This window comes from Sciurus vulgaris (genome assembly GCF_902686455.1).
Source record: "Sciurus vulgaris genome assembly, chromosome: 9".
NCBI lineage: Eukaryota > Metazoa > Chordata > Mammalia > Rodentia > Sciuridae > Sciurus > Sciurus vulgaris.
In genome coordinates this window covers 54,053,289-54,073,271 of record NC_136469.1, presented here as the reverse complement: position 1 = coordinate 54,073,271, position 19,983 = coordinate 54,053,289, and the positions used below count along the sequence as shown (strand labels likewise).

At 34.9% G+C, this 19,983-nt stretch overlaps 1 protein-coding gene and 1 pseudogene across 3 annotated transcripts in view; one reads left to right on the top strand and one right to left on the bottom strand.

The window, feature by feature from the left end:
• The window catches only part of ARHGEF38 (Rho guanine nucleotide exchange factor 38), a 167,369-nt gene that overhangs the window by 19,105 nt on the left and 128,281 nt on the right, over positions 1 to 19,983 (top strand). The gene's annotated exons all lie outside the window — the stretch shown is intronic.
• Positions 17,379 to 18,759, bottom strand: LOC306669246 (bifunctional methylenetetrahydrofolate dehydrogenase/cyclohydrolase, mitochondrial-like; annotated as a pseudogene). The gene is made up of 2 exons: positions 18,667 to 18,759; positions 17,379 to 18,101 (listed from the first exon to the last, which is right to left on the bottom strand). The product of its transcript is annotated as a bifunctional methylenetetrahydrofolate dehydrogenase/cyclohydrolase, mitochondrial-like (transcript).

Sequence of the window (19,983 nt, the reverse complement as noted above, 5' to 3'; positions counted from 1 at the left end):
CTATCTTAACCATTTTTAAGTGTATAGTACAATGGTATTAAAGGGTATTAAATATATTTATAATATTGTGCAACACAGAGTGAAATCTATACCCATTAATAATTCTCTAGTCCCCCCTTCTCTCAGCCCCTGGCAACTACCATTCTATTTTCTGCCTCTATGATTTCGATGGTTCTAAGAACCTCATATAAGTGGGTTACATGTAGTTGCCTTTGGTACCTGCTTATTTCACTTAACATAATATCCTCAAGGTTCAACCTTGTTCTAACATATGTCAAAATTTCCTTACAAGACTCCATAATATTCCATTTATTTATATATCATGATTTGCTTATCCATTCTTTCTATTGGTGGATATTATTATGAGTCATGCTGTGATGAGTATGAGTATATACATATCTCTTGGAGACTCCACTTTTAACTTACTAGGGTATGTACTCAGATGTGGAATTTCTGTATTATATGATAATTTTATTTTTAATTTTTTGAGGAACCACCATACTATTTTGCACAGTGACCATGTCATTTTAAATTTCTACTAATAGTGCACAAGGGTTCCAATTTTTCCACATTCTTGACAGTACCTTTTTATAGTAGTCAGCTTAATGGAAGTGAGATGATATCCCATTTGATTTCCATTTCCCTCATGAGTGATATTGGGAAGCTTTCCATGCGTTATTGGCCACTTGTATATCTTTGGATAAATTCTTTGACCATTTTTGAATCAAGTTATTTTTTGTTGTATTTTAGAAGCTCCTTTCATGTTCTAGATATTAATCCCTTGTCAGATATAAGATTTGCAAATATTATTCCCCAGTCATGATTGCCTTTCTACTCTACTGATTGTGTCTTTTGATGCACAAATTTAAAAATTTTTCATATAGTCCAATTTGTCTACTTGTTTGTTATTGATTTGTGGTCTGAGCCTTTAGTATCATATCCAAGATGTTGTGAAACATTTTTTGCCCTGTGTTTTCTTCTAAGAGTTTTATAGGTATAGGTCTTTGATCCATTCTGAGTTAAATTTTGTACATGGTATTAAGTAAGGGTTCAACTTTGTTCTTTTGCATGTGAATATCCACTTCTCCCAGTACTCGATGAAAAAGATAACCTCTATCCATTGAATGGTCTCAATCTCTTTGTAAAAATAATCGTACAACATATGAGATGGTTGACCATATATGAGAGGAATTATTTTTGGTTCTCTATTTAATTCCTTTTATATTTATATGTCTGTCTTTATAACAGAATCACAATGTTTTATTTCTATCTGTCTCTAAGTATTTTATAATTTCTCCTGCTATATCTCCTTTGATTCATTGGTTAAGAATTTCTTGTTTAATTTCCACTATTTTGCAAACTTCCAATTTTACTTCAGTTATTGATTTCTAACTTCATTCATCCCATTGTAGTTGGAAAAGGTACTTTGTATGATTTCTGTATTTTTAACCTTGTTGAGACTTAATCTGTGGTCTTACCCGTAATCTGCCCTGAAAGTTGTCTCCTATTACTGGAGGAGATTGTGTATGCCACTGTTGTTGGGTGGAGCATTCTTTATATGACCATCAAGACCTAGCTGACTTATTGTGTTGTTTAAGTCATCCATTTCCTTATGTATCTTCTATGTGGTTGTTCTATCCATTATTGATAGATAATTCTCCTTTATTGGAGAATTGTCTATTTATCTCTTCAGTTCTCATTTTTGTTCCAACCATCACTGTATCAGTTATTGATGACCTGCCAAGGGGTTCTTAAATATTTAAATTGTTACATCTTCTTGCTGTACTGACTTTTTGCTAATATACAAGGTTCTCTTTTTGGTCTCTGGTAATATTTTAAGATCTAAAATGTACTTTTGTCTGATATAAGTGTAGTCATTCATGCTCTCTTTTGGTTATTACTTTCATCTTTTCACTTTTAATCTATTTGTGTCTCTGCATCTAAAGCAAGTCTTTTATAAATACTATATAGTTGAATCATTTTTTAAAAAATTATTTTAAATTTTTTAGTTAACAACGGACCTTTAATTAATTAACTAATTAGTTAATTAATTTATCTGAGGTGCTGAAGATCAAACCCAGGACCTCACACATGCCAGGCAAGCACTCGACCAGAGCCACAACTCCAGCCCATGGATCATGTTTTTAAATACGTGCTCTATATCTATGTTTTCTGATTGGAGAGTTTAATCCATTTACATTTAAAGTAATTACTGTAAAAAGTGACTTGTTTCTTTTATTCAGGTCTTGTGCCTTATAGCTTTTCTTGTTCCAAATTTTCTGCATTACTGTCTTCTTTCTTTTATGTTTAATTAATTAATTTATCTATTTTTGGTCACTTAATTTCCTTTCTCATTTCCTTTTTATTTTATAGTGATTTTCTTTGTGGTTACCATAGGAAGTACATTTAAAAAATCTTAAATGAATAGCATTCTAAATTTAATTTCTACCAGTTTAATTTCAATAACATAAAAAACTCTGCTCTTTTAACAGTTCTGTTTCAATTCCTTTAAAAATTTATATCATAAAACTATATGCATTTCATACCCAAAAGCAAACTAATAACTCTTTGAAACAGATTTCTCTTAAATTACATAGAAAACAAAATGTGGAATTACAAACCAAAGTTACAATAATCATAGCTTTCACATTCATTTTTAATTGAACTCATGTTAGATTTTCATCACTGTGACCCAAAACCTCACAAGAATAATTTAATGGAGGAAAAGTTCATTTTGGCTCATGATTTCACAAGTTCAAAACATGGTGGGCCAACTCTGTTGATCTGGGCAGAAAGTGATGCAGAACATGATGGCAGAAAGACATGTCAAAGGAGAGATTCTTTGCTCATGGTGACCAAGAGGCAGAGAGAGGGGAAAGGACCACAAGGAAAATGAACCCTTCCAGGGCACACCCCAGTGACCCAGCTCTGCTAGCCATAACTCTTCTGCCTATAGTTACCACCCAGTCAGTCCATTCAAACTAGGAGACTGATTAAGTGACAGTTCTCAATTCAATCATTTCACCTCAGACCATTCCTGAATTAACACAGATTTGGGGACACCTCATAACCAAACCATAATAATACTGCTTCTTATGTTCATTGTTTTCCAGTGCTGTAAGATTTTTAGATTTCATTTTCATTTGTCAGCAACCTTTACTATGGTAATATTTTCAGAGATTATGAGGGTAGCTACTCAAGTTCTCTTATACTTAGAAATAGTGGTCTTTTGCCCTAAATTATAAATAACAAAAGGGTCAAGATCAAATCTTGTTCTCATATAATTTGCAACATGTTATTCCAATGTCTCCTAGCATCTGATGGTACACATAAAAAGTTTAATTTAAGTCCTAGCATTATCCCAATTTTTTTTAGGATACTTAGAAGAGTTTCTCTTAATTCTTGCAATTCAGAAATTTATCTATAATATGCTTCAGTAACTCTTCTTTTTTTAAAACATTGTGTGGTTGATCTTATGGCCAAAATAATGAAATATTTCATGACTAGAAAAACTTTCTGATTTATTTATTTTGCCTTAATTTATGTATTTCTTTCCACCTATTCATGTGTCCTTTTTCATGGACACATATGCTTTATCTTTCCCTCTTCATTTCTATCTTATTTCTTTTCTATTTGGAACTATTTGCCCTCTGTATTAGTCAGGGTTTTCTAGAGGAATAGAATCAACAGGAGGTATGATTATAAAAAGGGAATTATTAGATTGACTTACACGACCACAAGCTGGATAGTCACAGTGGCAGTCTGCAGGCTAGAGAGCTGGAAGAACAAGCAGCTGTGCAGTCCAAGAGGTGGAAGCCCCAGAACAAGAAGGATCAACAGGACTACCCTAGTCCAAGACCAAGGCTTCTGGAAACTACCTGGAGATCACTGGCAGAGTCCACTTTGGAAGAGTGAAGAAATGAGAGTCTGATATCCTCAGGCAATCAAAGCAGCAATCAAGAACCCAGTAAGGAAGAGTGGAGTTTGCATCTGCATCTGCTTCCTTGTTCTTCCAACTTTTATTCCTTCCAAGACACCATCCTGTTGGGTGGTGCTGCCCACCCTTAGGGAGGGTCTCCACTTTAGTTCACTATCCCACATTCCAATCATTCCTAGATACTCCCTCATTGACACACCAGAATCCTCTTAATCATCAGCATCTCTTAATCCAATCAAGTTGACAATTCAAATTAACTGTTATACCCTCTGAGTGAGCATACATCCTTTTGAAATGTTCTTAATGAGGATCTTTTTTGTAATTTTTTATTAGTTCTAATTGGTTAACCTTGACAGTAGAATGCATTTTGACACATTGTATACAAATGGAGCATAATGTCTTACTCCTCTGGCTGTACATGGTGCTGAGTCACATCAGTAGTGTAATCATACATGTATATAGAGTAATAATGTCTGTCTCATTCCATCATCCTCCCCATCCCCACTGTCTCACTCCTCCCCTCACTCTTCTCTGCACAATCTAAAGTTCCTTCATTCTTCCCTTACCCCCAACCCACGCACTATGGATCAGCATCCACTTATCAGAGAAAACATTCAGCTTTTGTTGTTGGAGATTGCCTTATTTCGCTTATCATGATATTCTCCAACTCCATCCATTTACCTGAAAATGCCATAATTTCATTCTTCTTTAAGGCTGAGTAATATTCTGTTGTGTATATGTATCACATTTTCTTTATCCATTCATCTGTTGAAGTGCACCTAGGTTGGTTCCATAGTTTAGCTTTTGTGAATTGAGCTGCTATAAATATTGATGTGGCTGCATCACTGTAGGATAAACTAAGGAGAGGGAAAACTGGGTCAAATGTTTCCATTTCAAGTTTTCTAAGGTATCTCCAAATTGCTTTCCATAGTGGTTGCTCCAATTTGGAGTCCCACCAGCAATGTATGAGTGTACCTTCCCCCCCCACCCCCCCGCATCCTCACTAACACTTATTATTGCTTGTATTCTTGATAATTGCCATTCTGATTGGAGTGAGAAGAAATCTTAGAGTAGTATTAATTTTCACTTCTCTAATTGCTAAAGATGATGAACATTTGTTCTTATGTTTGTTGATCCATTGTATTTATTATTCTGTGGAGTGACTGTTCATTTCATTAGTCTATTTATTTATTGGGTGTTTTTTGTTTGTTTGTTTGTTTGTTTCTGCTTTTAAGTTTTTTGAGTTCTTTATATATCCTGGAGATTAGTGCTCTATCTGAGGTATATGTGGTAAAGATTTTCTCCCATTCTGTAGGCTCTCTCTTCACATTATTGATTATTTACTTTGCTGAAAAGAAGCTTTTTAGTTTGATCCATCCCATTTATCGATTCTTGATTTTACTTTTTGCACTTCAGGAGTCTTGTTAAGGAAGTCAGGTCCTAAGCCAACATGATGAAGATTTGGGCCTACTTTTTCTTCTGTTAGGTGCAGGGTCTCTGTTCTAGTGCCTGTCTTTGATCTACTTTGAGTTGATTTTTGTACAGGGTAAGAGATAGAGGTTTAATTTCATTTTGTCAAATATGAATTTCCAGTTTTTCCAGCACCATTTATTGAATTGGCTATCTTTTCACCAAACATATCTTTGACGTGTTTGTTTAGTATGAGATAACTGTATTTATGTGGGTTTATTGCTGTGTCTTCTATTTTGTACCATTGGTCTACATGTCTATTTTGGTGCTAACACCATGTCATTTTTGTTACTATTGCTCTGTAGTATAGTTTAAGGTCTGATATTGTGATTCCTCCTGCTTTACTCTTCTTGCTAAGGATTGCTTTGACTATTTTAGGTATCTTATTTTTCCAGATGAATTTCATGATTGCTTTTCCTAGTTCTATGAAGAATGTCATTGGATTTTAATAGGAATTGCATTAAATCTGTGTAATGCTTTTGGTAGTATGGTCATTTTCACAATATTAATTCTGCCTGGGAATGAGCATGAGAGATCTTTCCATCTTCTAAGGTCTTCTTCAATTTCTTTCTTTAGTGTTCTGTAGTTTTCATCATGGAGGGCTTTCATCTCTTTTGTTGGATTGATTCCTAAGTATTTTATTTTTTTGAGGCTATTGTGAATGGGGTGGATTCATTGCTAATGTATAGGAATGTATTTGATTGATGCGTATTGATTTTATATCCTGCTACTTTGCTGAATTCATTTATTAGTTCTAGAAGTTTTCTAGTGGAGTTTTTTGGATCTTCTAAATATAGGATCATGTCATTGGCAAATAGTGATAGTTTGAGTTCTTATTCTCCTATTCGTATCCCTTTCATTTCTTTCATTTGTCTGATTGCTCTGGCTAGAGTTTCAAGGACAATGTTGAATAGAAGTGGTGAAAGAGGGAATCCCTGTCTTGTTCCAAGTTTTAGAGGGAATTCTTTCAATTTTTGTCCATTTAGAATGATGTTGGCCTGGGGCTTAGCATAAATAGTCTTTACAATGTTGAGATATGTTCCTACTATCCCTAGTTTTTCTAGTGTTTTCAACATGATGTGGTACTGTATTTTGTCAAATGCTTTTTCTGCTTCTATTGAGATAAACAAATGCTTTTCATCTTTAAGTCTATTGATTTGATGAATTCTGTTTACTGATTTCTGCATGATGAACCAACCTTGCATTCCTGGGATGAACCCCACTTGAGTGTGGTGCGCTATCTTTTTAATATGATTTTTTAATATGATTCACAGAATTTTGTTAATAATTTTCGCCTCTATGTTCATCAGGGATATTGGATTGGTCTGAAGTTTTCTTACTTTGATGTGTTGTCTGATTTTGGTATCAGGGTGATACTAGCCTCATAGAATGAGTTTGGAAGGGTTCCCTCCTTTTCTATTTCATGAAACAATTTGAGGAATATTAGTGTTAATTCTTCTTTGAAGGTATTGTAGAACTCAACTGAGAATCCATCTGGTCCTGGCCTTTTCTTGGTTGGTAGGCCCTTGATGCCATCTTCTATTTCATTACTTGAACTTCATCTGTTTAATTTGTATATGTCTTCCTGCTTCAGTTCGGGTAAATAGTACGCTTCTAGAAATTTGTCAATGTCTTCAAGATTTTTTATTTTATTTGAGTATAAATTTTCAAAATAGTTTCTAAGTACCTTCTGTATTTCAGTGGTGTCCATTTTGATATTTCCCTTTTCATCACGAATTTCAGTAATTTGAGTTTTCTCTCTTTCTCTTCACTAGTGTAGCTAAGGGTTTATCAATTTTATTATTATTTTAAAAGAACCAACTTTTTGTTCAATTTTTTTGAGGTGTTTCTTTTGTTTCAATTTCATTTATTCCAGCTGTGATTTTTATTATTTTCTGTCTTTTACTGCTTTTGGTGTGGATTTATTTTTCTTTTTATAGGGCTTTGAAATGTAATGTTAGGTCATTTATTTGTTGACTTTTTGTTCTTTTAATGTATGAGCTCAATGCAATGAACTTTCCTCTTAGCACTGCCTTCATATTGTCCCAGAGGTTTTGCTATGTTGTATCAGTGTTTTCATTTACCTCTAAGTATTTTTTTATTTCCTACCTAATTTCTTCTGCTATCCATGCATCATTCAATAGCATGCTATTTAGTCTCCAGGTGTTGAAGTAGCTTCTATTTTTTATTTTATTGTTGATTTCTAGTTTCATTCCATAATGACCTAATAGAATGCAGGGTAGTATTTGTATTTTTTTTTTTTTTTTTTTGTGATTGCTAAGAGTTGCTTTGTGGCATAACATATGTCTATTTTAGAGAAGGATCCATATGCTGCTGAGAAGAAAGTGTATTTGCTTGTGATGGATGAAATACTCTATGTCGGCTAAGTTTAAATCATTGATTGTATTATTTACTCCTATAGTTCTTTGATTAATTTTTGCTTGGAAGATCTATCCAGTGGTGAGAGAAGTGTGTTAAAATCACCTAGTATTATTGTGTTGTGCTCTATTTGATTCTTGAAATCAAGAAGGGTTTGTTGGATGCTCCATTGTTTGGGACATATATATTTATGATTGTTATGTCTTGTTGATATATGATTCTCTTAAGCACTATGATATGTCCTTCTTTATCCTTTCTGACTAACTTTGGTTTGAAGTCCTCTTTGTCTGAAGTGAGGATGGAAATTCTGCTTGTTTAAATAGTTCATGTGAGTGATATGTTTTTCCCATCCTTTCACCTTCAGTCTGTGGATGTCTTTTCCTAGGAGGTGAATCTCTTAAAGACAGCATATTGTTGGTCTTTTTTTTTTTTTTTTTTTAATCGAATCTGCCAGTCTATGTCTTTTGATTGATGAGTTTAGACCATTAACATTCAGGATTATTATTGAGATATAATTTGTATTCACAGTCTTTTTGGTTTATTTTTGCTCTTTAACTTGACTTAATTTCTCATTTGATTGGCCTTTCCTCTACTGTAGTTCCTCCCTTTGCTGGTTTTCTTTATTTTTCTTTCTTTTTCTCTCTTTCTTTCTTTCTTTCTTTTTTTTTTTTTTTCATTTCCTCCTCATGGAATATTTTGCTGAGAATGTTCTGTGGTGCAAGCTTTCTAGTTTGAACTTTTTAACTTTTGTTTATCATGGAAGGTTTTTATTTCGTCTTCAAATCTGAAGCTTAATTTTGCTGGATATAAAATTTTCAGTTGGCATCCATTTTCTTTCAGAGCTTGATATATGTTCTTCCAGATCCTGGCACTGAGGATCTGAGTTAAGAAATCAGCTGAAATCTGAAATGGTTCCCCCCTTTATGTTTTTAATTTTTTTCTCTCACAGTCTTTAAATTTCTATCCTTATTCTGTATGTTAGTCATTCTCATTATAATGTACCTTGGTGTGGCTCTGCTGTAATTTTGTACATTTGGTGTCCTGTAAGCCTCTTGTAGTTGGTTTTCCATTTCATTCTTTAGATTTGGGAAGTTTTCTGATATTATGTCATTAAAAAGACTGTGTATTCCTTTGGTTTGTATCCCCACATCTTCATATATTCTGATAAATCTTTAATTTGGTCTTTTCATCTTATCCCATATTTCTTGGAAGTTCTGTTCACGATTTCTTACCATCTTCTCTGTGCAGTTGGCTTTATTTTCAAGAGTATATATTTTGTCTTCATTGTCTGAGGTTCTCTCTTCTAAGTGGTCTAGTCTGTTGGTGATACTTTCCATCGAGTTTTTAATTTGATTTATTGTTTCCTTCATTTTGCAGATTTCTGCTTTATTTTTATGATCTCTGCCTCTTTACTGAAATGATTTTCACTTCCTATATTTTCTCTCCAATACCATCCTTTATTTTGAAGATCAATATAACTATGTATTTTCTAAATTCCTTCTCTGACATTTCTTCTACTGTGTTGTCTATGGACTCTATTGCTGGAACATCTTGGTTTGTTTGAGGTGTTTTATTCATTGTTTTCTCATGTTGTTTGTGTGTCTTCTCATCTAGAGGCATGAGTCAGAGGCACATTCTACCCTATAATCTTACAGTGTTCCTAAGGACTTCCAGTACCTCTCCTCTAAGGGGGAGACCATTATTAACAGCACCCAATGCAAACAATATGCCACCTTAAACCAAATGACTTATATTAAGGCATCCACAGTTTTGTCATAATAAACAAAAATGATGTGTTCAATTATTGTCAACAATAGAAAGAGTAAGTTTGCTAAAAGGGTTTACCATTTCAAATGATGGACAATGAGGGAACAGAAGTAGTGTAAGATGTGATGTTTTTGAGGGAGGAAAGAAGATAGAGGTAAAAATTTATGGTAAAAGTGAGAGAGGAATTAATAGAGGTTGACTGTAGGTATGGGGGAAGTGAGAAAGAGAATCCAGAGAGACAGATAGGTGAGTGAAAAATATACGCAGATTTTTTAAAAAGTAAAAATATAAGAATATACAATAAAACTGTAATACTGTAATATACTATCCTGACATTTCATTCCTCAATAAATTGATGCATGAATAATATTTGGATTCAAAGATAGTAGAAATGTGAGAGAGAAGACCAAAAAGAGGAAAGTCTCAATGGAAAATTGAATGATTGCTTCTGTTGGCTTCAGAAATTTTCTCAGCTTCCCTTCTCTAATAGGTGGGGGTTTCTGAAGTTTGATGTTAGCTCCAGTTCAGTGGGTGCCAGACTCATTGGGTGGGCTAGCTGGTACCAAGATGCTCTCATACCCTCTTACAGTCTTTACATTCATTGTAGCCAGCCCTTCCATTCCTGCAAACTTCAGGATTCATGAGCTGGAGAGAGTTCTGCTATCTCCATTTTCTCTAAACTGCGCTCCCCCCAGGGCACTGCCCCTAGTCTCCAACTTTCCACTAGTTTACTAGCCCAGACTGGTCTGTGCAAATTCAGCTGTGATCTGATGGACCTGGGTTTCAGCTTCCCTGGGCTCTACCTTGCTGCAGTCTCAAGAACTCAGTGCCCTTTCAACTTGTAGAGAGACCACCAGGGATGTGCTCACACAAAGGAGCAACCCTGCAAAGAGGCAGCCAGATGGTGGCCAATAGCATGCCCAGCAGAAAGACCTCAAGTGCAACCAGACTTGCAGGTACCCCAATATATCTCCAGGCCCTGGCCAGTGTCCCAAGATGGTGGTAGTCATGTGTAACCAAACCTGTGGGTACTGTGACAATGAACTTCCAGGCAGCAATGAGCAGCAGGCAGTCCACTGGCAGTCTGCAGGCTAACAGTGGTCAATTTGTGAGTGGACCTTGGGTGGCAGGTGATGGGTAGGTGAAATGTGGGCAACTGGCTTCAAGAGGTGGGCAAATGGGAAAATGGTGGATGATGGGTGGCAACCAGAGAGCAATCTGTGTTCAAAAGGAGGGCAATATGCTAGGAGACAGTGAAAGCAATGGATGGATGGGGGTAAACAGCAGGGGATTGGTGGGCAGCCACAGCTGCCTTACAGAGAAAAGATATTTCCTCGGCTTGAATCTCCAGTGACAGAGCAATAAGTAATGCAGACTTCCTCTAGTCCACCGTATTGGATCTATATCTTAATGAGGATCTTTTGGTGGTAAAATAACATCTTATTTTTCAAAAACTTTGTTGTCATATTTGAGAGAATTTGCTAGTAAAACAATTCTAAGGTGACTAATTTTCTCTCAGCTCTCTAAAAGTATTATCCTACTCTTTTGTAACTTCTGTCAGTACTGTTGGGAAGTTGGTCATCAATCTCTTTGTCATTTCTTCATAGATAATTTGTCTTTGCCTTTTTTTCCCAAGTTTTTTTTTTTTTTAATACCAGGTATTGAGCTCAAGAGTACTTAACTACTAAGCCACATCTCCAGCCCTTTTTAATATTTTTATTTAAAGACAGGTCTCACTAAGTTTCTTATGGCATTACTAAAGTGCTGAGGTTGGCTTTGAACTTGCGATCCTCCTGCCTCAGCCTCTTGAGTCTAGGGGTTATAGGTGTGTACCACCAAGCCTAGCTCTGAGTACTTTTAAGATCTTCTATTTATTCTTCTAGTATTTAACCTTCAAAATTCTATATCTAGGTATAATTTCTAATTTTATGTATCTTGTTTGTAATTCATTTATAATTTCTCACTATGAGAATTAGTGTCTTGTTTTGAGCTATTAGTATTTCCAATACAGCCTCCGTACATCTTCTTTTCTACCCTCTGGAACTCCAACAACTGTTTCGACTTCTCATTTAATCTTTCACTATCTCTTAATCTCACATATATTTTACACCTCTCTGTTGCATTCCATATAATTCCATTGACTTGATTCATCTCTTCAACTTTGTATAATTTACTTTTTACCCTTACATTGAATTTGTTATACCATGCAACTTTAAGTTTTAATTACTATGAGTTTTATTTTTTGAAATTATATATCATTCTTTTAAAATCTGCTTTGTCATTTATAATTTTCTGTTTCTTGCTTTTAATTTCAAATTATTCCTTTTTTAGATCTTTAAATATACTTAAATATACTTTTTATATCTCTAATAATTCTAATATCTTAAAACTTTGTGAATATAATTGTGCAAGTGTGCTTTTTTCTTTCCCCATCAGATTCATGATACCATGCAACCTTGTGTGTTTTAGGGTTTTCTTTTCTTTTCTTTCTTTCGTTTTTTGTTTTGTTTGTTTGCTGAGCTCTTATTCCTTTCAATATACCTTCCTGTAGGAATTATTTGGAATCCATGTTAAAGTTCTCTTTAATCTCACTTAGTTTTGTTCTTAATTTCCTTTCTTCTATTTTCTTTAGGATTATTGAAATTTTCATTTCTTACTTCTTTGGTTAGATTCTTAAATCACTAATTTTTCTTATACATGAATTTAAGTTTCCTTAAATTTGTGTAATCAGTGCTTTAACTATATTCTACATGTTTCGATATGTAATATTTTTCTTATCTTTAAAGTAAACATTTTCTATTTTGGGGGGTAATGTCTTCTATAACTCATTAGTAATTTACAAGTTTTGTTTTAATTCCAAAACAAATGGACCATTGCTTTATTTTTATGTATTTCTACCTTAGCTGTATCACAATTATGATTCTTATTTACTGTTCTTTGAAATTTTATGATTTAGAAAATGGTGTATTTTATCAGGGTTACATGTGTCCTTAAAATAAATGTGCAATATCTAGTTATTAAAGGTAAATATTTTCTGTCCTAACAGTTTGTCGTTTATTGAGAAAGTTACATTTAAAATCACAATTACCAAAATTCGTCAAATTCAACATGCAACTTTTTCACTTTTTGCTTAACATATTTGGAAACCATGTTACACACAGAACTAGAATTTTCACCTTCTCCTGATGTATAGAACATTTCATCACCATGCAATGCCCATTCTTATTTTTGCCTTGAGGTCTATTTTGTCTAATGTAAAGTTACCTATCTTTCTTTTAATTAGAATTCGCTCTGTATTTTATTGGTTCTCTTTATACATGACAGTAGAATCTATTTTGACATAATTATACAAGCATGGAATATATCTTGTTCTAATTTAATCCCTAGTACTTCTCCTTCCCTCCCCACTACCACCCCCTGCTCCCCTCCCTCTATTGATCCTTCTGCCATTCACCCATAGGTTTTTATTTTTTTAGATTAATTTCCTGTGGATCTACACGTAGGTGAGATTCACTGTGGTATATTCATATGTGTATATAGGAAAGTGCTCTGTATTTTTACTTTCAATCTTTCTATAGGCATAACTTTTTTATATTATAAACAGCATAAAGTTCTTTTGAAAAATTCGGTAATCTAGCTATATGTTTTATTATTACTCATATGTTTGGACCCACTGCCTTATATTATTTGTTCCTCTCTTTCTATTTTCTCCTTTCTTTTTTGATCACTTCCTCCATCTTCTCTTTCCATTCAGTCCCTACAGGTTTTGAAATTTTACATCATATTTATGTTATTTTAATGTTGACCTTGAAATTTTAATATGCATCCTTAATTTCAAAACATCTAAAATTTTGCTAATGCCTTTAATATTTTTCAAAGATATTTAAATGTTTAAAATGCTTACCAGGCCCCAAAATATCTTCCAAGTGTACTTTCCTCCAGTTCTCTCATCTTCCCTACTACCTCCTGCCTGGCCATTTCCCTTCAGCTACACTGGCCTCATTCCTGATCCTTGAATAGACCACACACATTCTCATCTTGGACTTTCCACTGGCTGGTTCTTCTGTTGAAAACCATTAATCCAAGTATCAGAATGACTCTCTCCTTCACCTGTTTTTAAAATTATTTTAATTTGTTCTAATTAGTTATACATGACAGTAGAATGCATTTTGACACATCATACATACATGGAGTATAACTTCTCATTCTTCTGGTTGTATGTGATATGGAATTACACAGGTCATGTAATCATATATGCACAAAGGGTAATAATATCCGATTCATTCTACTATCATTCCCACCCCCATGACCCCTCCCCTCCCTTCACTCCCCTCTGTCCAATCCAAAGTACCTCTTCTCTTCCCTAGCCCCTCCCCCATTGTGAATTAGCATCTGCATATCAGAGAACGTTCAACCTTTGGTTCTTTGGGATTGGCTCATTTTCCTTAGCATAATATTTTCCAGTTCCATCTATTTACTGCAAATGCATAATTTCATTCTTCTTTAAGGTTGAGAAATATTCCATCATGTATATACAGCACAATTTCCTTATCCATTCATCTCTTAAAGGGTACCTAGTTTTGTTCCATAGTTTAGCTAATGTGAATTGAGGTGCTATAAACATTGATGTGGCCATGTCACTGTAATATGCTGATTTTAAGTCCTTTGAGTATAAACTGAGGAGTGAGATAGCTGGGTCAAATAGTGGTTCCATTCCAAGTTTTCTGAGGAATCTCCACACTGCTTTCCATAATGTTTGCACTAAGTTTCAGTCCCACCAGTAATGTATGAGTGTACCTTTTTCCCCACATCCTTACCAACATTTATTGATGCTTGTATTCTTGATAATTGCCATTATGACTAAGTGAGATGGAATCTCAGTGTAATTTTGATTTGCATTTATCTATTTTCTAGAAATGATGAACATTTTTATTATTATTTTGATTCATTATACACATATGGGGTATAATTCTCATTTCTCTGGTTGTACACAAAGTACAGTGACACCGTTTGTAATCATACATGTATATAGAGTAATGATGTTTATATCATTCAATTATCTTTCCTTTCCCCTGCCCCCTCTCCACCCCTCATTTTCCTCTTCATGATCCATCCTTCCTCCATTCTTCCCTTACCCCTTCCCCATTATGTATCATCATTCACTTATCAGAGAAATCATTTGGCTTTGTTTTTTTGGGGGGTTTGACATTTCACTTAGCAGGATATTCTCCAACTCCATCCATTTACCTGAAAATGCCATAATTTTATTCTTCTTTATGGCTGAATAATATTCCATTGTGTATACCAGTTTACCACAGTTCCTTTAACCATTCATCTATTGAAGGGCATCTAGGTTGGTTCCACAATCTAGCTATCATGAATTGAGCTTCTGTAAACATTCATGTGGCTGTGTCACTGTAGTATGTTGATTTTAAGTCCTTTGGGTATAGGCCAAAGAGTGGGATAGCTAGGAAAACTACCCCATTCATAATAGCCTCAAAAAATAAAATACTTGGTAATCAATCTAACAAAAGAGGTGAAAAACCTCTTCAATGAAAACTACAGAACACTAAAGAAAGAAATTAAAGAAAACCTTGGAAAAAGGAAAAGATCTCCCAAGTTCTTGGATAGTTGGAATTAATATTGTCAAAATGGCCATACTATCAAAAGCACTTTACAGATTCAATGCAATTCCAATTAAACTACCAATGATGTACCTCATAGCAATAGAAAAAGCAATCATGAAATTCATTTGGAAGAATAAGAGACCCAGAATAGCCAAAGAAATCCTGAGCAGAAAGAGTGAAGCAGGAGGTATCACAATACCAGACCTTCGACTATGAACAATTTGTCATGTATTTTGTTGATCACTTTCCTTCACCTTTTTAGTCTTGGCTTATTTCAGATCCTCCCTGGCATCTTGTTTAAAATTACATACCTTCTGAGGATTTCTCAGGAGCCCTCATTGCTTCATGTTCCCCATGCCACTTACCACCTTCTAATATATGAAATAACTTATTTCAATCTTGCATGTTTTTCTTCTCCACTAGAAGTTAAGCTTCTTGAGGAAAGGGATTTGTTTCTTGATGTTTTCAAACTTCTGTATTTGCAGCTCCTAGTTCAGTTTTGGGTTCCTGGTAGACTACCAATAACTATTTGTTAAATGTCCAATGCATTCAGATCCCAAACTCATGAGAGCCTGTCAGCATTCCCAAATTATTATGAGAATTTTTTTTGTCTTCTGTTATCACCCAGAGCCAAGGCTGAGGGAGATTATTGTTATTTATGTCTCTCTCTTTGAAGCACTTTTTACTAAGTTTATTTCCTTTCCTACTCCTTTTCCAGAGTGGACTTCTTCTTCATGCTCTTAATTTTAAAAGAGTCTTACAAGTATTCTTATCTATTCAGGGTTCCATTCATGAACAAACGAATGGGAAAGTAGATGTAAATCAGGAAATAGCAGTGTCTTACACAACTATACTGCTATGATAAAAAGTAAAGATATGCACACACTTGCAAAATAGATTCCTACTATATACTGCTAAAGGCAAAAGAAAAAAAGTGAGTTGTATAAAAACATGTATATAAGCCTATTGTTAAAAATAAAACAGCTATAGTTATGTTTTTGTGTGCATAAAAATATTTTGGGATGGTTGTACATTAGTCCATGAAACAACCAAAAGTACAGTGAAAAATACATTACCACTAATAAATAGAGTTGCTAATAGTAGTAGCAAACATCATGATAATCCTATAATGGAAGGCACTTTTGTAAGAATTTAATAAATGTTTTTTCCCACACCAGACAAATGTGTTTTATTTAAAAAATAAAGCAAAACAAAAAAAACCTTTCTTTAAAAAACAAAAAAATAACATCAGCAATAATAACAATAACAAAAAACCTTTTCATTAAAAGTCTAAATTCAATATTAACTGAAGCTCTCAGGAAAGCTGACAGAAAACTAGGCAGCTGTGACAATTCTTTGGTGGAAAAGTTGTATAGTTACACCAACTGCCCAATCAAGCCCAAGTTTTCTTTTTCAAAAATAGGTTTTAAGATATACCAAAGAAACCATACAGATACCCACTAACAATACAAAAACCGATACATGAAGTTTAAGGATATAAGCAAAATCAGTATAACAAAAAGGATATGCCTAGCTATGAATAATTTATGAAACAAACCTTTCAATCCTAGAAAACTACAATGGGAAGAGCTCACTAAAGGCTAATGTATGCAAAATAAGGGTAATAGCGAATGGAACAACCAAAACATTTCCCTAACAACTAAGCCAAAAGAGAGAAAGAAAGAAAGAAAGAAAGAAAGAAAGAAAGAAAGAAAGAAAGAAAGAAAGAAAGAAAGAAAGAAAGAAAGACGTAGTTTTACTTTTTTCCCATTCTATTCAGTTTTCTTGGGATAAATTTGGTTATTGATCAATATGTACAAAAATTAAGGTGATTTTTTTCTCCACTCTATTACCATTTCTTCCTTTCCCCTAATTTTCTCTAACAACATTTTTCCCCTTTGGTTTGACCAGTTGAACTCAAAAGTCTTGGAGCCTAAAATGAGTATAAACTCTTATTGCAATAGCACTTGGAAATGTAATCCTAGAAAAGGCAAAGTGTTAACCAAAGTGGCTTGACATGCGCACACACCTACCCATTTAAGCTTTCAATAAATGCGAAGCATCATTTTAAACCACTTCAGAGAGTAAATTAAAAATTTTTCATTTCCAGTGCCTGCTTCATTGCTTCCTGGACTGGCTTGAAGTGCTGTTCATGGCACAGTAGACACAACAGTTAATTGGTGGCTACTCCAAGTTCTTTAGACTTCAGCAATTTTTTTTTTTTTTTTCAAAATAATGGTATTCTTCATCCTCATTGCCCCTGTCATGGGACCAACACCCCCAGGGACAGGAGTGATATAACTGGCTTTCTTCCCGACTCCTTCAAAATCTGCAACCAACTTGGGTTTAGCAGTTATAGGATCCTGAATTTTGTTTATTCCCATGTCAATAACAGCTGCTCCATCCGTGATCATTTCTGCTGTGATCAGATTTTAAAAGCCTGAAGCAGACATAACAATATCTGCTGGAACTGTGTGTTTCTTCAATTGTTCTTTGGGAGTGTATCAATAAGATATTGTAATGGTGGCATTACCTCCAGGTCCTTCATCAACCCTGTCTCTGTCTAGTCACATCACAGTGGGTATTCCAACATTTTTTGATCTTCCAGCCGCAACCACATTCTTCCATAGGGTTGGAATACCAGTTTGCTTAATTAGTTCCCACACACCCCATGGGGGTAGCAGGCAACAGGGAGTATTGGTCCAAACACATCCGTTCTACATTAATGACACGTAGCCATCAAGATCCTCATCTGGAGGAACAGCACTGCAGATCTTTCTCTCATCACTGTGGTCTGGGAGAGGCAGGTGAAAGAGGAGCCCATCTACCTTTTCGTTATTATTTAGATTATTGGTTAAATTCAACAGCTCTTCCTCTGAAATTGAAGCCGATTTCACAATTGTCTCACTGTTGATTTGGAACTGCGGTCAGGTGGAAGGGATGGTGGCGGAGGTGGCAGCTTTGCGCGGGGCAGAGTAGCCATCGCCAGTGTCAGTAGTGACTTTAATAAATGTTAATTCATTTAATCTTCAAAGCCACTTTTTAAAGTTTTACTAGAATTATTCTTAATTTACAGATGAGGCAATTGGTCTATAAAGAGTTACATATCTAGTCCAAGGTAAAAAGATCTAATAAATGAAAGAGGTGGAGTTCAAATCCATATGGTTTGACTCCAAAGTCTTTATACTTATCCTCTATAATACACTTATTACAAACATATTTTACAATTCAAAAAATAAAGCAAGCAATCTCCTCTTCGTAAATCCATCCCCAGATAGCAGGAGCCCAAATGACAATAACAACAATGCAAAAAGAGGATACAATCAATCCTAAGCAAAACCTGCCAGTTCTTTTTATTTTTTATTTTGAGACAGGGCCTCACTAAGTTGCTAAGGCTGTCTCCAGTCCTTCCTCAGCACTCCTTTACCTCTGGGTACTTTTTATTCTCTCTAAAAGACCAGGAGCCTCCTCACGTGAGTAACCAACCCAAGCAAGCTGCTCGGAGTTCCAGACCCCAGCTCTACTCTGACTTTCCTCCTTAAGCCACTTCTTTTCTTTCTTTTCCTCTTCCTCTCCCATCTGAAAAAAAGCTGTCTGACCACTTTAGAATCATGCATTTTTCTTGAAAGCTGGTTATTTTAAAACCAGGGAGTAATTGTTTGCCTTCAATGGTAGAAAACTTTTAGAATACAGATGTGCTCCTTAATTTATGATGGGCTACATTTCCCATAAACTCATTATAAAATGAAAGTATCATAAGAGGAATATGCTATTAATGCACCCAACTTCCAGAATATTATAGCTTAGCCTAAGTCAATATTCTCAGAGCTCTTATATTAGCCTATAGTTAGGCAGAATAACAGGAAACCCTATTGAACACTGAAGTGTGAATACCTCATGTAATTTATTGAATAATGTACTGAAAGTGAAAACCAGAAGGGGTGAATGGATATCCTTTCTGCACAATAGTAAAATCAAAAATTGGTTAACTTGAACCATTGTAATTTGGGCCCTGTGTAGAAAATGGAGTCCTATCATTTCTATGCCCATGGAAATATTTAACACTTGCATTGTTTTAAAGATCCTAAGCAACTTCAGCATATTGCTGCTTTTTTTTTTTTTTTTTTTTTTTTTTTTTTTTGGCAGTGCTGGGGATCGAACCCAGGGCCTTGTGCTTGCAAGGCAGGCACTCTACCAACTGAGCTATATCTCCAGCCCCATATTGCTGCTTTTTTAATTCAGTCTCTGTGATAACATCTCTGGGGTGGTAACTATTTTACCCACCACATTATCTCTCCTATGAATGGCAGATCTCTTTTTTGGAGGGTGGGGGTGCTGGGGATTGAACTCAGGGATACTCAACCTCTGAGCCATATCCCCAGCCCTATTTTCTATTTTATTTAGAGACAGGGTCTCACTGAGTTGCTTAGTGCCTTGCTATTGCTGAAGCTGGTTTTGAACTGGCAATCTTCCTGTCTCAGCCTCCCAAGCCGCTGGGACTACAAGTCATGCACCACCGCACCTGCAGATCTCATCTTACATCTATTTTTTCTCAACCACGGCAACCTTCAATAATATGAACTTCTCTGGCTAGCAATCTCCACTTATTTCCAATGAAAAGAGTGAAAATTTATCACCACTGCTAGAAAGATAAAGCCTTAGGGTGAAAGAAAGAGAGGGTGGGCAAAGAGAAGTGAGAGACATGGTACTATTTTCACACGCAATGGATTATTTTGGTTCTAACAATTTATTTATTTTTTAAATTTATTTTTATTGTAAACAAATGGGATACATCTTGTTTCT